Here is a 14,248-nt window from a genome sequence, read left to right on the forward strand (position 1 = left end):
TTTGAGGTTCAGTTAGTTTCTTCAGCCTTTTAAAATATTTTGTGAACTGTCAATATTAGGTTGGATTTTTTTTGTTGTTTTTTGTGTTTGAGAACCCCCACCACCTCAGAGCAAGGAACTTACTTTATTTATGTGAAAGATTCAATTACAAGCCATGTCCGTCCACCAAGGGAAGGCTGTGCTATGCAAACAACGAAGGAAACCGTGAAAGAGACATTTGTATGCAGCTGTTCTTTTATGCAAGGGTAAGTAAGAAGCGATTAATGACCAAGTTGCCTTAAAGATGGGCTAGCTGCTGGGCTGCAATGGAAATGAAATAGAAACACTTACATCACCAGTGTGTTAACTTAGCTTTGTGCCACAATAGCAGCATAAACCACTAGGGTTGTGCAAAGCTTTGGGTGATGATTCGATTTGGAGGAGATTCAGCCCAATTCAGTGGCCAAATCTCCAAATCTGAATTGAGGGGACCAATAAAAAAGTCCAAATTGATTCGGAAAAGATTCAGAAAGCTTTGACGATTTGGGCAAGCTGCACCCGCTGCAGCAGGGACCTGGGCCAGACACAGAGCTGATAAGTAGGGGGTGGGGAGGGGAGGCTGGAGAAAGGGGAAGGGGACCATAGGGGGACCCCTGCCTGCTCCCCCAGCCCCTCCATGGCTGCCCTGCCTGGCCCCAGCTCCCAGCCCTTTAAAAAAAAAGCCCCCCACTCAGTGGGTGCTGCCCAGCAGGGAGACAATTCCCCGCTGCCCCCCACTGCTCCATGCTGCATGGAGGGCTCTGTCACAAGCCCCCTGACGCCTCCCACTCCCCATGGCTGTCCCGCCTGCCCCAGCTCCGGCCTTTTAAGAAAAACCCCCCCAAAAACCCTGGCTCACTGACTCCTGTAGCAGCCTTGGGGTTTGTTTTTTCTTTTTTCCTTAAGGGGCCAGAGCTGGGCTGTGTGGGGCAGCCATGGGGGGCTATAAAAGTGGGGGGGGACAAGGGGGCTTGTAGCAGAGCCCCCCACACAGTGTGGAGCAATGGAGGGCAGCACGGATCAACCCCACCTCCTAGCAGCACCCAGTGAGTTGGGGCTTTTTTTTTCAAAGTGCAGGGAGCTGGGTTGGGCAGGGTAGCCACTGCCAGGGCTGAGATAGCAAGCGAGGGATGGGCCTGTCTTATTCAGAGATTCACAGCAGCTAAATCTCTGAAACAGATTTGGCCAAATCAATTTGGGATAGTGATTTGAATCACCAAGTCGAATCACTGTCCCCCAAATCGGCCAAATCTGAAGCGAATACTAGTCACTTCAACACCGGCCTATAAACCACTCTATTCTGGGTTTACCTGGCCATGTAAGGTTCTCTCCCCTATTCTACACACAGCCAGCACAGAACTAACCTTAAGTGACAGAATTTGAAGAAATTGATTGGATTTTACCCTTCATCTCTCTCCAGGCTTGCACTGAGCACAACTTTGTCAGACCAGAGATTCTGGATGCCACTATGGATTGCTTTTTAAAAAAATGTTAAATTATATAGCGATAACATGATTAAAGCCTTGTGCTTTAGGCTGCTCTTATTTGTGTGAGCAACCGACCAGACTGGCAAAGGGTTGGACAGATACAAACATTCCCTCCAGACTCATGCCCAGTGCCTCAATTTACTGAACCCTAAGGCTGCCTATACATGTCCTGGTTCATGTTCTAATTAGAATACGTCAGAGTAGACTCAATTAATCAAGTCTCCTCCATGTTCTAATTAGAGTGCTTCCAGCAGAAGTAGAAGCCCCTGCAGGTTTAAAAATGGCCACTGGGGCACTTTATCTAAACCTTGAAACACTGAATGAAGTTTAGATAAAGTGTCCCACATTTTATTATGCAAAGACTTTTCTTCCCTTTTTACTCTGAATGCAGGGATAAGAAGAACTATAACAACAGGAAATTACCATGCATTGCTAACTTTTTAACCTTCAGTACTAAGGACAGATCAATTATAACTTCCTAATTTATCCCTAATTCCCTCTGCAGGAACTGGAGCTGAGTTATAATTCACACAGGTCACACAGTAGCTTAAACCTGCTAAATTATAATGGACACATACTGCTTCATATACTAAGTTGTTTTCAGTGCATTTATGCCAGTTCCGTTTATACCCAAGGCTCAGCCCACTGATAAAATTCAAACAGTCATTTGCTATTTGAATCATAAAATTAATTCCAAATTAGTTCCAAGAAGCACAGAGATACTAAACCATTGGTATTGAACCTATTGCCTACACGACAGATCTAGCTTGCAGAACCATTTCATCCAACTCATGGGGCTCCCCATGGGTTTGGAAGTTTGGTAGAATAGGGAGCAGTGGCAGTGTTAATTGCCACAGCGCCCTGTCAGCTCCCACAGCTGGGACAATTAATGCTGTCACCACTCCCCCAGTGCCAGATTTCCAGACCCATGGGAAGCCATAGTAGGCTAATTGAGGGGGGAGGTGGCTATGAGGGCAGCAGCCCCAGGCACCACCTTTGCCTGGGAGGATACAAAGTAGCTACCACCACAGTGGTGGCTAACTATGCTGCTACCTTCAACACAGCGTAAAGTGGTGCTGTTTCATGCATCATGGCTGCCCTGCTCTGCCTTCAGGGAGCTGCATGGATCAAATGATATAGCCTTTGCACCGGATTTGGTTAGTCTGTGGGTACAATCCAGCATGTGGAGCCAGCCTACAAATGTGATCCAGCTTGCAGACCAACCTTACGCCACTCATCCAACCCATGGTCCAGATATGCTTTAGTCCAGTGGTGCCCAACCTGTCTACATTGCAGATTGCTGGTGCCTCCTTCGATGCAGCTCAATGACTAATGGGGAAGAAATGTCAAAAAATATTTTATTTGAGAAAAAAATTACAAAATATGTATCCACAGATCATTTGCCTAGCTTTGTAATCTGCCTGTGTAACAATACCTCAGGAGCAAATCTGAGGCTTATAATATACCACTAACTGCATGAATATTAAATAAAATGCTGTTCTAATGGTAAGATTTGGATATATTACCAAAAATATTGTATGCAGTCCAGAGGAAGACTTTTTTCCTGCTGTACTCAACATTGGTGAAGCCTCAGAAGTTCCATGTCTAGTGTTAGGCACCACACTTCAAGAAATATATAGACAAATTTAAGAGAATCCAAAGTCAACCAACAAAGATGTTATGAGGTTTAGAAAACATGATCTATTAGAGAGGTTTTGAAGAAATTAGATTTAGTTAGTCTGGAAAAGGGCACATTATGATAATTTTCAAATATGAAAAAAGATAATGGTGATCAATTGTTCTCTGTGTTCATGGTAGTTAAGAGGAAAAAAAATGGCTTAGCCTGTAGAAAAAAATTGATTAGATTTAGGAGAAACTTTTTAATCAGAAGCATAGCTAAATATTCAAACAAACAACTTAGAGACATTTTGGAATCTCATTAAGAACAAATTAGACAAACATCTATGAGAGACAGTCTATGGTCCTGGATGACTCTTGAGGCTCTTGCCAGACTACATTTCTATGATGGGAGAAAATGCAGCATAGAGAAAATGCAGCCCATTTTGCTCAAAAATTTAATGAAATCCATCAAATGAATGATTTGTTAAATGTTTTTAAATCATTCCTTCATTTTACTTGTTGAGATTCATAATGTAGTTTAGAAAAAAATGGTATTACGTTACCACAATAACTAATCTTACCCAAAAGGTAGAATTACAGAGTTCAATTATGAAAGAGATGACTTCATTAGTAAAATCAGAAAAGATAGAATTTTGGTATTAAAACCTTGTGTGAATTACTATTCTAAGCAGGAAATCTTTACTAGGATAAGAGGAAAATTTTGGAATATATAAAATCTTTCCAAGATTTTGCAGTTTAAGTTTTAATTTTTGGTTTGTTAAGGTTCCAGTGCTCCCAATTTAAAACAATGAATAGTGTCTTTTTAATCTGAAATTAGACTGACTGAAACAATGGGTGTGTCTATGCATATTGGTATGATGACGTTCTTACTACACCATGATTTAGTACTTTCTTTTGGAAGTACTAAATCATGGCACAGTAACAGCCTATATTGCACCGTATGTATGGTGCAGTTATTTTTAGCAGCTACTTCACCATAGCAGCACACTGTACTGGGAGACCGCATAGCTACAGCAAAGTAGCTACTGGTTGCATGTAGATACCCGCGGAAACTACATCACTGTAGCATGTCACTATGGCAACGTGTGTAGACGCGGCCAATAAGTACCAAAGGAGGCTCTACTTTGTTTAGTCAGCCTGGTTACATGAAGCTTTATTATAATGAAGACAACCATTTTTCATATCAAACTAGAATGATGTAACAGAAATGTCTAGTAAATACATTTGTACAGTATGAGTGAATGTGTTTGTGTTAAAGCAGTGGTTCTCAAAACTTCGGGGGATTGTGTTTAAGATTGTTATAGTACAGTGTATCCCTATTATGGCACATAAAAAATAGCACTATGTCACTACAACAATACTATAACCTCCCTGTGGCAGGTCACTATTGCTGCCTGCCACCTTGAGGGCTGAGCCAAGCAGCCAGCAGGTGCTTGATTGCAGTGGCCATTTTAGATCTCTGGCTGCCTATATAACAGGGCAGTTCGCTGCTGGCAGGCCAGGCAGAAACATCACCTGGCTGCAAGGCTGCATGCAACGTCCTAGAAGTAAAGGCAGGAGCTTAGGGGGATGGTTTGGAGGCACTGGTCCTGGGCATGACCTAAAACTGCACCCTGCCAGGAGTGGGTGGCCTGGTGGGGCTCCAGGAAATACCAGGCCAGTTACCACCCCGGTGCAAGGTGGGTCAGTGCGCCTTAATAACCCCACCTCTCACAACTGGGTGGGTTACCCCATAGAAGGGCTAAGAAGGCGGACCCAGGTCATAGAATGGGCTATAGACTTGGAAGCCTGAATTAAAATACCTTTGACTGGTCAATGCGGCCAGGACCAGAACAGTCAAAAGGGCCAGGGGCCCACCACAAGGGATGCCCAGAGCTGAGGGTCTGGGGTTTCTGACTGGCCTTGGAGGTGAGGGCATGGCCTGTGTGGCCAAAGGTCCCAGGGGAGACTACACCTGAGAGAGGAAAGAGTTCAGGAAGCTAAGCAGCCCAGGATTCTGGGGCCCAGTTATGAGGCTGGTGGTGCTATAAGAACTGTGGATGCCATCTGCAAGGCTTGGGCTGCAGTGTAGGGGAGGAACAGATAGTGAACAGGTAGCCTCCCACCTAATTAACAACATCATTATATATCATCAAGGCATGGCAGGAAAAGAGGCAGGCAGTTGGCCCAGAAACAGGTGGGCAGGCCTTTGGTAGACTGGCCCCAAGGAAGCCCCCTGTTACATTCTCCAACAACCTAAGACTCATTATAACTTCAAGAATTTTACCTCATAATTTAGTTAGAGAAACTATAAAGTATCACTCATCCGTTTGAGTGTAATATAACTGCTTGTTTTTAATGTTCAAGGGATGAAGCTGTACCCTCTTCTTTTGTTACCTCTACAGAAAGCCTCAAAAGTCCATTTATTGTTATCTCAGTAGATCCATTTATTGTCATCTTTTAGGACATTTTATTGATATCACCCATGGTTTGCTCTTCCATTCCCTGTGATACCACACTTCTATTTTTCTCAACTCATTTTCTGATCTTTCTATTCCCACGTTACATGTTTGTCTTGTCAGAATTTAGCTACTCCCTACAAACCCAGTCAGAGTAAAATTCTCCTCATACTTAAAATTACTCTTGCTCCATTTCTTCTATTCTGCTACCAATCAATTTACCTCCAGTTGTATTACAAAACAGGAAATCTGACATCAATCCTTACTTGCTTTTTTCTATCAATTATTCCTTCTTCCATACAGTAAATAATAAGAAATGTGCACAGACAAAATTGGTCACTGCCGCTTCATGCAAACAGTAATACAAAACTATGTGCATTTTACATACATGAGTATGTTTAAGCAGTGCTGAAATAATGGTTCCATACATCTGCCTCTTACCCTGTCTTCTGCAGAAATTTATCTTACTTTGACCTTCGTTAAAATTCTTTAATTTTCCTGAATTATTTCCCATCACAACCAGTGCAATAGCTTTTTAACTTCAAGGGCTTTAAAATGCTAAAGAGCCACCTACACTCAATTAAGTTTGAATATGGAAAGTGGATTCAAAGTTTCTCTTGAACTCAGATTCAGAGTCCTATGCACCAGTCATTAGATGTTACCATATTTCCTTGAATATAAGACAGTATTCTCCCCCCACCCAATCATTTTTATACTTATATACAGCAAAACCTCTTTCATTATATACAGCAAAACCTCTGTCATTAACCTGCTGCTAAAAGCAGCTGGTGCTCATTAATGGAAACCAACTATGAAGTTGATTAAATGCAGCCAACATTAATGATGATTCTAAAATATGCATATTAGGCAAATATACTGAAAGGACCCTACCACAAGTATAAATTACCATAGCCTATCTAAATAAGATGCATTGTGATGCCGTATGTGCTCAATCCCCCTCAGTACTGATCCTTTTTCAAGTCATGGTGAGCCACTACACTGAATACACTTCTACTTCCTTTTCACTTCCACACTTCAGCTGCACCTTTCTTTCTCATTTCTAATCATTTCTATTTCTTCACTATCCTTAAATGTCTGGCAAACATCCCCAGATGGGGTCCTAAACAGTTCACCCAGAATCCCTCTGTCATCCCCTCTCTTAACCTGATATGATTAGTGTAGTAGACCCAGACAAGGTTGCCCTGCACCTCACTTGCATTGGCTTTGGATTTAGGATACAGATACTTTGCTCCAGGGATGAGGGACTCACAGAGGAGGGGAGCAAAGAGATAAACTGAGAATGCTACAGGAGGAATTAGAGAAGTTGCAAAAACAAGTAGCACAGGGGCAAGAGATTGCAGAGAACAAGAGACAAATCAACAGCTGGTTTAAGAAGTGGGTGAAAGAGAAGATCTGAAGAGAGGGAAAACAAACACCAGGTAGGGATGGATTACCATGTGGATTTTATGAGAGATATTGGGGAAGAATAGGAAGGACCTGGTAGAATTATTTAATAGAATCTAGGAACAGGGTGAAATAGATTAAAGGTCTGCGGAAGAAATCATAGTCCTTATTTTTAAAAAAGAGAGAGAAAAGACCTAGAAAATTGGTAACCAATTTCACTGCTGAACACAAATTATAAGATCTTCACAAAAGTTTTGGCCCAGAAAATAAGAGGCAACTTAACAGAACTGATCCATGAGGACCAGACATGCTATACCAGGGAGAAGAATTGCAGACACATTTTGGTTAATAAGGGACACGCTGCAGATATGCAAGAGAAAAAAACAGTGGTTATGAATATAGACTTGGAAAAAGCATATGACTGAGTAGAGCATAGGCTCATGTTTGTGATTCTGAGAAAAAATGGGATTTCCAAATACAATAATCCGAGCTCAATTATTGTATGAGATGGCCAAGATCCAGCTATTGATAAATGGTTACTTGAGCAGGACCTTTGAGATAAGATCTGGAGTAAGATATGCATGCTTGTTATCAGCAGGGCTTTTCATGTGTGTCATAGAACCTTTGGCACAGGAAATAAGAACAGACAAGCTGATCACAGGGGCAAAAATCCCTAGCAGACCAGAAATCAAGTTCATGCTATATATGGATGACGTTACAGAAATAGGACAAGACAAACCGTCAATTGATATAGAAACACAGAATGGACTATGACGAAGCAGCAGGGGCAAACATTAATACAAAGAAGACCACGCTAATTGGAATAGGGAACTGAGAAAGACTGGAAGAATGTGATTTGCAGGTATAAACAGAAGAAATGAAGATCCTAGTTGTACAGATGGACACAAAAGGGAAAGGCAACAAGGTCTGGGGGAAAAAAATCACCAAGGTGCAGCAGCTAATAGGTCTCTGAAGAATGAGAAAGCTGTATGTACAAGACCAAGTGGAACTGGTAAAGACAGTATTATTACCAGTGATCCTCGATGTAGGAATTGCCTTTTTTTCGCAACATGTGAATGCATGCAATTAGCCATGCATGAACTACAAATGTATATTGAAAGAGATGAAGAAGAGCTGGGAGCAATGTGTGTGACAAATAAGTGGAGATTAAAAGAATGGGGAACGCTGTTCTAGGAAAATTCTGAGCAGGGGAATAACAGAATGGGTTAGGGAAAATTGAGGAAAGCATGACAGATAAGGTCATTTGAGAAGATGTGAGCAGTAAGAAACCTGTTGAGCTGTCATATGAGTACTGGTATAAAAATGTCAACATGCTGTGAAATAAAAGGTAATGTTGACTGTTTAATATGGATAAATCAGGGCAGGGGGGATGTATGATGTTGAAGTTGTATGTAAACAAGAATCAATATTGCTAAAGGATAAGAAGCATATAGATGGAAGAAATGGTAGATGTCAAAGTCTGTAAATGAAAAGAGTTTATGCTAGTTTGGGTCATGTGTTATGGATAGTGATGTAAACTGTTATGTTTTTTAATGTGGGATGTTAATTTTAATTTTAAAAATTGTACTGTATAGAAGCAGGTACAGAGAAGTGCTGCGTAGAAGTATATTGGTAGAGTACCTGTGATAAAACTTGCAGGTATTCCAAAAAAAGTAAAATGCATCAATTCTGGGTGAATTAAGTCTATGGGTACCCATAGTAAATTATTTATTTGCAAATTACTATAATCATCTTTATTTCAAAATCAGTATTTTCTCATTTGTCCCTCATTTCCATGTACTCAGGGATAGTCAGACAGTAAGGAGGAGGAAGGGGCTGCAGGGGGAAGAAGTTGGGTTGGGTGCAGGGGGAAGGGGGCCACTTGACACCCCTAATTTATTTTCCCTACTGTAACAGTGGGAGGGGGACATGTTCAAGGCAGACCTCCAATAATTGGATCCTATGCCTAGACAATTATAACAAATGTATACATTTTCCATATATAGAACGTAATTATTGGGGCAGTCATCTTATATTCAGGGATGTCTTGTATTCAAGTAAACACAAAATAAATATATTTTTAACTAATCTTTTCTCTGTCAGAAGGCAAAGACCTTAGGTTTTTGTCAGTGGGCACTTGAAAGAGAAGCCTTATTAACCTTTCCTCTCAGTGTTAACACTTGAGATGGATCATATTGATGCTTAAAGCGGTTCGTTTCTCTGGAGGCCCACAAAAAATCACAGACACACATACATTAAACGGCACAAAGGTGATATTTGTTTGCAAACAAAGGTCAGAGCAGAGTCAAGTACTCAGATTACTCTGACCAAGCATTGGTATTCTCAAGCAAAATTTATCTTCTCTGTCCTGGGCACGTGTGCAGAAACAGGAACTCTTACAGCTTACTTCCGTTTCATACAAGCATACATGTAAGTTACATCACTACATACATCGCATGTATAGGATAATTAACTACTTAAGTATGCAGGGCGGAGAGGTAAATATGCATCAGCTAATTAAGCATGCTCAGAAACTACAACAGGTCACCAAAAGTTTACTCCCCCCCCCCCAAGGACACAGATAATTGAATTTTGGCTCCTGCAATCCGCATGAGCAAGACTTAAGGCAGGTGAGGGGGAGAAACTGCAATTAGCATGAGAAAGGCTGTGGCAAGGCTGGGAAAGAAAAAAGTCCTTGGCAGTATTTCTTTCTTATCAGGTGCAAGCTGCGCATTTCTAACAATATTCTATTTCTAACAATATAATCATAGAATTGTAGGACCAGAAGGAACCTCCAGAAGTCATTTAGTCCAATGCCTGCATGAGGGAGGATTATGCTTATCCAAACCATTTTATACAAATTCATTGTCTACCCTATTTACAAAACTACACAGTCACGCCTAACACAACCAGAAAACATAGAATCCTAACTTGCCATACGTAAAGCACAGGGACCATAGTGGATCAGTGAAAGGAGACAGAGACCAACTAAAAATCCTTGTTCTGTCACAGAGATCACATAACCTAAGGTGACTTCTAGGCTACACTGATATGCAGTTTTTCAAGCTGGACACTTTGAATATGCTGTTCAATTGACAAGGACTAGGGGCAGCAGTTAATTAATACCTGGCAGCAGTTAATTAATACCTGTTAGCAACCACCACTCCATCAGCAACATAATAACAACTGCAAGACAATGGGAACAGATTTAAAACCAGCCTACAGTCTATGGGCCAGATGTGGCCCAGGAAACAATTTGATCTATCCTGCAACACCAGGACATCAGCAGCAATTTAGCAACAGGGGGTAGGGGGGGAAGGGAGGTGGAAATCAGCCGCATTTGACAGTGGAGGAAGTAGCAGCAGCTCACTTTGGATAGAGTTGTGTTAATGTTGCCTGCTGCTGTTAAAAGGTTGCTGACCCCTGGCTTACAACATCATATCTGTGTAGCTGAGCAGATTGCTGCCTTCTGTTACCTTACTTGTAAAGAAGCTGTAATATATTCTAAAATGACTTTGATATAAAACATACAGTGTCCCTGACCTTTGCCTAAATGTGCAATGACCAAGGACCATTGCTTGAAATGAACTCAAGGGCCTGCAAAGATGTGCTCTTGCAAGTGCATGTAAAAATGTACATTGACCAACAGAAAGCAGAGAGGGCCACTACTGCATGACCTCTCCTTGTTGGTCTGAGCTAAGTAATACATCTGGCTTCAGCTAGATCTGTAGGTCTACCATTCTCCCTGTTGTGATGGTGCAGCCTGCGTACTCCCAATAGAGACTTTGGGACCCCCAGCTTCTTCCCGGGTTCCATCTGAAGGTGCATAATTCTAGGTGGCTTCCAGTGCAATGTTGTGCCATGGCAGCAACAGCTAATCCTAAGAACACTAAACTGCATGTTTATGTGCTCTCAGGTGCTGACCGTACTTTTGCATTTTAGGTAAAATAAACTACAGCTTGTGCTTATGTCGATACAGGGAAATCAGTTTCATTACGTAAGGTCTGCTGAGAGCTAATAAATACAGTTTCAAGGGCCAAATATTTTTTCTTCTTAACTCCAGAAATTATTTGAACAAGGTCTTCCACAAAAGAACATTTCTCTGGAGCCTGTGTATCAAGCCATAGGGCATTCTCAGAGAGAAGAGGGGTGGCCTATTTAGAAATGATTCCTTTCCCCATTTAATAAAAGATGTTATCCCATAGCTTTAATCACAGAGGGAGGCAACACCACTGCAAAAATACTAAGTGCATCTTGCTGGAAATACATATCCTTATTCCCACATGTAGTACATAGCAGGTCATGCACATCCAGGGCCACAACTTCACATCTTCTCCATGTGAGAGTTTGAAGAAAAAGAAAAGCATCCTTCTTTGGGATATATGGTTTTAAGAGATATTCAGTTTAGTAAAATAGAGTCTATTCCATAGGCAAAATGAAAAGGTTGTCCTTCAGAAGTACTGTTCTGAGCATGAGTCTCTGGGAGGTTGTGGTGACACCGTCTGTCAGAAATGGGCAAACATCCCTTTCATCTTATCAGCTTTATGGCAGAGTTTTAACACAGAGCTTCTGGGAACTGTCTCCAAAAGCCACCTTCAGCACATCAGTGCATACTGCCACAAAAAAATTACAGGTTTTTGGCACTCAGTTGTAGAATGACCTTCCCCATCAAATGTGTGCCCAAAGCACTGAAAAGGCCAGGACCTTGAAAACTGAGACTTTTTGTGCCTTCTGTGTTACTTTGCCATCTGTTAGCAGATTGAGGTGGAAACTTGATAGGCTTTCAAACATAGACTGACCATCTGCATTTCAGTCTTGGCAGCTTCCTGTATAGATTAGCTAAAGATGCCCATTTGCAATTCCAACATCTTTTCAAGTAGTATTTTTCAGTTGGCCCTGAATGCATTTCTTGTCTGCAGCTTTGTTTTTGTCTTAATTATAAAGAAAACATTAATCAAAGTGGGAAACGAGTACTTTCTTCTGAACTTTACATTGCACATAATGAAAAAGACATGAACACAAGTCCTGAGGCTTCCACATAGGTTTGATGCCATTGGTTGAGGGAAAGGAAATTTTAGGTTGATGCTATAAAGGTATCAACCAAAAAATAGATTTTCAGCATGTTTTGCATCTGGTTAGGCCTGATTGCTGAGGATTAAAACAATTTTATCTATGGGTCTTTAGCTAATTCTAAATCATCGAAAGCCCTGCAAAGGATTGTTCAGCTGCTTCCAGAAATAATCTACAAAATGGAGTCAGGCAGGTAGCAGCAATGCCTATAGATGGGAATGGTGAATTGAAAGTAGGTTGACAGAACAAAGGTAGTGTAACTTCAGATCTGTTTTTTTTTTAAACCTTGGTAAGATTTTCTTGATGGTTCATGCACGTTTTTCTGTGAAATCTGGAGGAAAAAAATCTCATTGGAGCAATGTGTAGGGGGTCCATGCGGGTGCATGTGCACCCCCTGAGCATGGTGGTGCACCCCCTGCAAAAAGGCGCCACCGACACTGTTGGCAGCACCTGCAGGCAGTCTACAATCACCCCTGGCCATCACCGCTGCTGCTGGTGGTGCCTGTGGGTGGTTGCCGACCCCTGGTTTGTGCTCGCCACCCCCCCTTCCTGCCACTGACAGCACCAGCAACGTCTGCGAGAGCTCCCAGCTTACCACTACCAAGGTCCCGCTGCTGACAGCACAGCCATGCCCCACCAGCCACCGGGAGCACACACCGTTCATGAATCTCATAATTATCAAAGGTCAACACGCTGCATTTCAAGGAGTGGGGAAAAGCACATTAGCTTTTGCTTTCTCAATATCACAACATAATGAGGGAATTTTGCTTTTTAAAACGAATATTGTATTGATACAATACAGATAAAATGACATGTCAAACTTGTTTGATGCTTAATTTTTAAAACCACTAATCTTCTGCAGCAGGGGGCTGCACAGAAGAAGAGAAAGGCAGCACTGCCAATCACTGCCAGCTAACTGCTTCCTACTCTCACCGTTCCTGCACTGGATGCCTATTGAACTTTACAGTCTTTCAAATCTTGGTGGCACCACTTGGCTTACCTAGAAGATTATCTCTGCCTCTGCTTAAGGAACACAGAGAAAGCCCCTGTTGCTGCTTTCAAATTACACCTACTGATTTGAAATGTCCAGAATCTCCAAGAGATCTGAGCTTTAATGGCACTTGCACATGACAGTTGTCACAAGGTACACGTGACCAAAATGTCACTTTATGTGGCATAATGGCATCACAAATTACACATGTTCCAGTTCAAAGGGTTTTAGATGAGTTTGCATCATTGCAAACTAAACTACATCTTGATATAGTTTAGTTTGCAATGTGTTGCAGCTATCAGCTCACTCCCTGGCTGCCAGAGAGGTGGGTAGGCTCTACAGAGAAAAAAGGATTGGGCCTCTTGCTGCTTCTGTTTTCAGCATGCATCTGTTTAAGGCAGAAGTGGTGAGAAGCCTGATCCTTTTTTTTTTTTCAGTGGACCCTGCCCACCTCTCCTGTGACCAGGGGGCAAGCTGCCAGTGGGCCAAGTGGCCCCTAGGCTGAGGGGGACCCCAGTCCTTCCCTCCATGGTGGCAGCGACACCCCCAGGGGCTGCCCAAGTAGGCTGTTAGCAGGCTTGGTGCTGCCCATCTCAGAGGCAGCATCCAGACCAATTCAACTGCTCTCAGATCCCACCCAGGGAGAAGCACCTGGCAGGCTTCCAGAGGGAGGGTTCGGGGAACAGTTGAATCAGGCTGGGTGCTGCCTCTGAGCTCTCAGCCTGCTAGCAGCCCACTTGGGTAGGCCTGGGGGGCACCGCCACTGCAGGGGGAAGGACAACATGTTCAAAGTTTTTCCCCATTTTGTGTTGTCCACAAATTTGCTCAAGGAGCTTTCTATGCCAGCAGCCAAATCATTAATAAACGTCTTGAACAGTACCAGGCCCAGGACAGACTGCTGTGTGACTTCACTTGAAACCTCCTGCTCTTCAGACATGGATCCATTAATAATTACCTTTTGCTTGTGGCTCTCAATAGGGACCTACCAAAGTTGTGATTGCGTGATTTTCATGAAAACTGCAATTTCAGGTGAGCTCCGCAAAACAATATGGGCACCACACTTTTGGAGGGGGGAGGGTGGGAGCCAGGGAGGGAGCAGGTGGGAGGGGAGGGGGCTGGGTGGGTCTGTTTCTACAGGGGGCAGAGTTATGTAAATAATGGAATGAGGAGAAAGGGAGACAAAGTGATTCCCAAAAAGA

Source organism: Crocodylus siamensis, chromosome 2 (assembly GCF_052110815.1).
Source record: "Crocodylus siamensis isolate JL-2025a chromosome 2, ASM5211081v1, whole genome shotgun sequence".
NCBI classification, from domain to species: Eukaryota; Metazoa; Chordata; order Crocodylia; family Crocodylidae; genus Crocodylus; species Crocodylus siamensis.